Here is a 6,413-nt window from a genome sequence, read left to right as displayed (position 1 = left end):
CTGGACAGCTCCCACAGCCCCAAGCTGCTGCAGCCCCTGAGCCATTCCCATGTCACAGGAGCATTCCCAGGAGGAGCCCAGCACTCCTCGGGCTCTCCCTGCACCAGGAGCACACTTCAGGGGATGCTGTTCCAGCTCCTGGTGCTTCCTGAGAGCCACTGAAGGGCTGCCCCTGTCCCCAGGCCACAGCACTGAGTGCTGCCCTCGGGAGCAGGGCTGAGGCTCCAGATCACTGAGTCCCACCCTGATGGGGAGGCTTCAGAGGAGGTGCTGGAAGATGGGGGTGAAAGAGAGGAAGCAGAAATGCCTCGTGGGGAGAGGGTCAGAGGTGACCTGGGCATGGGAGCAGCACTCATCTGGAGACTCCTCCTGTCCCTGCTGCATTAGAGAGGCTGAAACCAGGGAGAAAAACTGCTCTGAGGAGCAATGGGGAAGCTTATGAGTTTTACCTTATGTCTTATCAGTGTGGGAAGCTCCTCTCCTCTCCTCTCCTCTCCTCTCCTCTCCTCTCCTCTCCTCTCCTCTCCTCTCCTCTCCTCTCCTCTCCTCTCCTCTCCTCTCCTCTCCTCTCCTCTCCTCTCCTCTCCTCTCCTCTCCTCTCCTCTCCTCTCCTCTCCTCTCCTCTCCTCTCCTCTCCTCTCCTCTCCTCTCCTCTCCTCTCCTCTCCTCTCCTCTCCTCTCCTCTCCTCTCCTCTCCTCTCCTCTCCTCTCCTCTCCTCTCCTCTCCTCTCCTCTCCTCTCCTCTCCTCTCCTCTCCTCTCCTCTCCTCTCCTCTCCTCTCCTCTCCTCTCCTCTCCTCTCCTCTCCCCTTCTGCTGCACCCAGTGAGTGCTGATAGATCATTTTGCCACCCACCCCTTCTCCCTGCAGTGTTTGCCTACGGTGCTTCAGGAGTTGGGAAGACCCACACCATGATGGGCTCCAAGAAGGCTCCTGGCATTGTGCACCTGGCCACGGTGGAGCTCTACAAGAGGCTTGAGGCCATGAAGGACAGGAGCTATGAGGTCCTCGTCTCCTACCAGCAGGTTTGCAGCATATCCCCTCCTGCCTCAGGGCCCCCAGGGAAGAGATTTGGGGTTGATCCAGAGCCACACTCAGGGTACCTGCAGTGTTCCTGCTGTGCCTGGGGTTGGCAGGGCGGCCTGGCTGGGAGCAGGATCACCCACTGGCTGGAGAGAACTGCTGCTGTTGCTTCCTGACAGCTGGAGCTGGGGCTTTTCTCTCCCTTGCTCTAGAGAGCAGTGAGGGCCTCCTGACTGGAGGGGCTGGAGAGGAGCAGGGTTGGGGGAGCTGCCCAGCAAAGCTCTGGGAACTGGCCCTGCCTTCTGAGCCCCATCAGCTGCTCTGGTGGAATGAGGTCCCAGAAGTGGGGTCAGGGGGAACCCCTGGCTGTGACAGATCCTGCAGGGGTATCCAGCTCCCTCCCAGAGAATTAAACCTCAGTTCTGCCTCGATTTCCTGCTCCAGGTGTACAAAGAACGTGTCTACGACCTGCTGGAGTCCCGGGGCCCCCTGAACGTCTGGGAGCAGCCTGGGAAAGGAGCCGTGGCACAGGGCCTCTCCATCCATCAGGTCTGGGCACAAGGAAGGCACAAGGGCTGGGACAGACTCGGCTGCACCAGTGCTGAGAGCAGCTGGGAGCCCTGGGGACACGGGCTGGGGAGGTCCCAGGTGCCTCCTGGCTCCTGGCTGGCGGCAGACGTGGCCCCGAGCTGCCGGGGCCCCGCAGAGCTGCCGGTGCCCGGGGCTGCTCGGCCTCGGGGTGCCCGGCTGCCGTGCCCAGGTGCTGATCCAGCCCCTGCCCCTTCTCCTCCAGCCCACGTCACCACAGCAGCTCCTGGACTTGTTGGCCAAAGGCAATAAAAACCGGGCCAAGCGTTCCACCAAGGCCAACGCCGCCTCCTCCCGCTCCCACGCCATCTTCCAGGTAAGGGCTGCTGCCTCTGGGATGGCCCCACTGCTGCTGCCAGCGGGGCTGGAAACAAACCTGCACACCTGGGCCAGCACCCACAGCCCAGGGCTGTCCCCCTCAGCCCTGAGCTGGGCATGTTGCTCCCCAGGGCTCTGTTCATGTGCTCTCTGCTGGCTGGGTGCAAAGCTGCCCCTGCATTTCAGTTCCAGCCAGGCCCTTGCCCAATTCCAGGGCTGCCACAGTTGCCTGGGCAGACGGAGGCTCTGCTCTGGCTGTCACTTCAGCCTGAGCCTGCTGCCTTGCCCCTTGCTGCTGGCAGGGCAGCAGCCCAGGTGGCTGCACGCTTTTCCAGTCCCTCTGAGGACCTGCCCAGCCATACCCCTCTCTGTCATTGAGTGTGGGAGATGCTGATTGTTCCCACAGCTGTGCCTCCCTGCCAGATCCCTTCCCTGGCACTGCTCCTTGTGTCATCACCAGGTGTTTATCTCATGCTTCCAACATGCCAGGTTCCTCTCCTCCTCCTGCCTCATCTCCCCACGGGATTCCCTGGCTCTAGCCCTGTCCCCCAGAGCACCTGTATGGAGCCAGTCTCAGCCCCCTCTGTTTTCAGATCCAGGTGAAAAAGTGGGACCTCACTGGTGGCCCCGCCAGGGCCGCGCACGTGGCCAAGCTGAGCTTCATCGACCTGGCGGGCTCGGAGCGAGCCTGGGACGCGCCGGGCCAGGGCCAGGGGATGTGGGAGGGCACCAGCATCAACCGCTCGCTGCTGGCCTTCAAAAGCGTCGTCCGTGCTCTGTCCGGAGCCAAGGTGAGTTGTGGCTCCCCGGGACGGCTCCGGGAGGGCGTCCCCAGGGCCCGGAGCTGAGCGGTGTCTCTGGACAGGGCGGGCAGGGCCACGTGCCGTTCCGGGACAGCAAACTGACGCTCCTGCTGAAGGACTCGCTGGTCGGCAGCTTCCGCTGCACCGTGATCGCGGCCGTGAGCCCCGCGGCGCCCGCCGGCCCCGACACCTACAGCACGCTGCGCTTCGCCAGCCGGGCCCGGCACATCCTCCTGCCGGTGAGCACCGGGCGGTTCGGGAGCTGCCTGCGGGCAGGAGGGTGCGTGGTGGGGTGCATTGGGGGGTGCCTCCCGTATCCCGTGGGAATCTCCCAGCCCAGGGGTGCGCTGAGGGCAGGAGATTCAGCAGCGTGTGCCTGCTGTGCTGCTGAAGCTGCTCAGCCCAGACGCCGCAGGGCTTTTGCACATGGCTGCGGGTCTCTGGGCACAAATCGCGTCCCCTGTGGCCACCCGGGGGCCCTGGAGCCTGGAGGAGGCTGAGGAGCTGCCCTGCTCCAGCCCCGGAGATGGGTCCGTGCTGCACCATTGTGTTTTAACCGCTGCCTTATCCCAGTCCCTGCAGGGCAGCGGGGTGTCTCCCTGCAGCTCCGGAACAGCCTCCCTGACTGAACTGCAGTTCCAGACCAGTACACCAAGTCCCCTTCAGCAGGACGTGCAGGACCAGAAGCAGAAGTGAGTGTCCTTGTGTCCTCCCCACGTCCCACTCCCTCCTCTTGGACTGGGCAGACTGGGCTGTCCATGGTCTGAATGGATGTGGGACCAGAGCTGAGCTTGGAGATGCTGGCCTGTCCTTGGGTCCCTTGTCACCCACAGGTGCACACACACCTCACAGCTCAGGCTCTCCAGGAGGGGATTTACAGCTTGGGAATGTCCCATGTTCCAAGTTTGACTCTAACCCCAAAACTCTACTCACAGCCTCTGCCCTGATGAAATCACTGCAAAGCCAAATGAAGTGGAGAAGCCCAAAGGGATGGAGAAGCCCAAAGGGATGGAGGAGTCCACAGGGATGAAGAAGCCCAGAGGGATGAAGGAGTCCACAGGGAGGGAGGAGTCTCCACGTCTGGAGGAGTCCCCAGGGCTGGAGGAGCCAACAGGGATGGAGGAACCCACAGGGATGGAGAAACCCACAGGGATGGAGGAGTCCCCAAGCCTGGAGGAGCCCACATGGATGGAGGAGCCCACAGGGATGGAGGAAGCTGCACTTCCCTGTTGCCTTGAAGAGGCCAGCGATGTTGCCCCAGCCCTCGGAATGCCGCTGAGCTGTGCAGGTGAGGATTTGGGATGGGGACAGTGGGGGTTGGCCCCTCATCTGTGTCTCCATGGGGCTGGAGGAGCCCGCAGTGGGGCACCGCTCCCGGCCGTGGTGCAGGGGCAGGGGCAGGGAACGGGCGTGTCCCCAGTGTCACCAAGCGGGTTGTGCCCGGCGTGGCTCCGGCCTCGCTGTGCAGAGCGATCCGAGCTCGGCAGCACCTCGGGCAGGAGCCGGGAGCAGCCCTGAGCCGCGTTTCTCCCATCTCCGTTACTCCTCCCGGGCTTCCTTGCCCGAGCCAGCCGGGATGGAGCCTCAGCCGGCCCCGGCTCTGAGCAGGGCTGAGCTCTTCCTCCTCATCCTCCGTGCCACGGCGCGGTCCTGGCAGGGAGCTGTGGTCCTGCAGATCCCGTTTGCCGGGGACAGCGCAGGCCCTGCCCCGGAGCGCTGGCTGCGGGGCTGGCCCGGCGCCTGTGCTGGCTCTTCCTCGGCGCTGGATGCGCTTTGATGGAACGGCCGCTGGCAAAGGGCTGCTGCGGGGCTGGGAGGGCAGGTCTGCCCTGAGCTGGGGGCACAGGGCGTGCCCCGGGGGTTGGGGGTGCTCCCGAGCTGCAGAAAGGAAGGTGATTCTGTTTCTTCTCTGCTCTTTTAGCCGAAGCTCCTGTCGCCGTGCCAGATCCTCCTGTGCCCAGCACCGCCCCGGAATGCTGCCGGGAGCTCTCTCCGTGCTCCAGTCCCAAGCCGGTATCTGTCTGGCCGGTTAAGAGGATGCTCGAGTCGAGCAGTGATTCCCAATCGGAAAATTCCTACGGCTCCCGACCACGGAGGAAGCGCCAGCGGAGTAGTAGCAAGGCAGCAAAGACTCCTCCGGCAGCGCAGAGCCCCGGACAGAGCTCCCCTGTGTCCCCGGAGCCCCGCGGTGTCAGCCGCCAGCCCTCCCCTCCGCCCGGCACCCAAAGCTCTGACACCCCGGCACCAGCGGCCGCACGGACCCCCAGCCCCCTGCCCGGGCCGGCTCCAGAGCTGCTTCCCCCAAGCGCTGAGCAGCAGCAGCAGCAGCAGCAGCAGCCAGAGCTCCAGGAAGCGCCCCCGCGCCCACCCCGCAGGCCCTCTGCCAGCGCCCAAACTCCAGAGGCGCCCCGCTCCTCCTGCAGCCCCCCGAGCACCTCCTCCTGCCCCCCGCCCCCCTTCCAGCCCTGGCTCCTGCTGCGAGCCAGCGTCTGTGCCTCCCCTGTTGGCTCAGTCCTGAATGTGTGCTTGCAGGTTATGAGCGGGTTTAGGAACTAGGAAATAGGTTTAGGAACTAGGAAATAGGTTTAGGAACTAGGAAATAGGTTTAGGAACTAGGAAATAGATTTAGGAACTATGAAATTGGTTTAGGAACTAGGAAATAGGTTTAGGAACTACGAAATAGGTTTAGGAACTAGGAAATAGGTTTAGGAACTACGAAATTGGTTTAGGAACTAGGAAATAGGTTTAGGAACTAGGAAATAGATTTGGGAACTACGAAATAGATTTAGGAACTAGGAAATAGGTTTGGGAACTACGAAATAGGTTTAGGAACTACGAAATAGGTTTAGGAGCTAGGAAATATGTTTTGGAACTAGGAAACTGGTTTAGGAGCTAGGAAATAGGTTTAGGAACTAGGAAATAGGTTTTGGAAATTACTGTGTTTTTAATAAATTGTTCTGTCGCAAATCCAAGGGCCAACATGCTGCTGTTCTCTCCTGCCTCCCCCTCATGTGGGGAGCCTGGAAAAGGTTCTGGCTCTGGGGTTGGGCTCCGTCCCCCTTCTCCATCATCCCAGGGCCTGTGGGTGCCTCTGCTGTGGGGGGCCTGGGCAGGGGGCCAGGGTTAGGGTCTGAGTGTCCCAGAGTGCAGGTGAGGGCTGTGGGGGGCACGTGGCCATGGCCATCCATGACAACATCTCAGTCAGGTGAGCTGTCCCACTGTGTCTCTGTCATTGCAGTGGGATCATGGCCCTGCCACTGCACACTCACATTTCTAGTTCTTGTTTGTTCCCATGCTGTGACTCTTTGTGTCCAGGCACTTCAGAGAGGGGATCAAGAAACCGTGTGGGGTGTGAGAGGTTCCACCACAGACACACACAGCACTGATGGCGTTTGCCCTGTGATTCTCATCTTGGGCAAAGGAACAAATGGTTCCACAGGCTGGCCTAGAATCGCCAGGAGGAAGCAATGGCACAAACATTGCCCCTTTGGAACCCACCCCCCCCAAGCCATTCCATGTAAAGCCCTGCTCATCAGACTGGCCAGCCCATGGTCGAAGGTTCTCTTTGACCTAATCCTTAAAGCACAACCCAAAAATTGTCCGCCCCAAAAGCCAAGAGCTTCCCAATGGCACAGCCGTGAAGTGGTGTCGTGGTTTGACCCGGAAGTGAGTTTTTTTTGGA

The sequence above is a fragment of the Fringilla coelebs genome (genome assembly GCF_963513975.1).
Source record: "Fringilla coelebs genome assembly, chromosome: 27".
In the NCBI taxonomy this organism is placed as follows: Eukaryota; Metazoa; Chordata; class Aves; order Passeriformes; family Fringillidae; genus Fringilla; species Fringilla coelebs.
The sequence above is the reverse complement of the archived record's forward strand: the minus strand, read 5'-3'. Positions refer to the sequence as shown.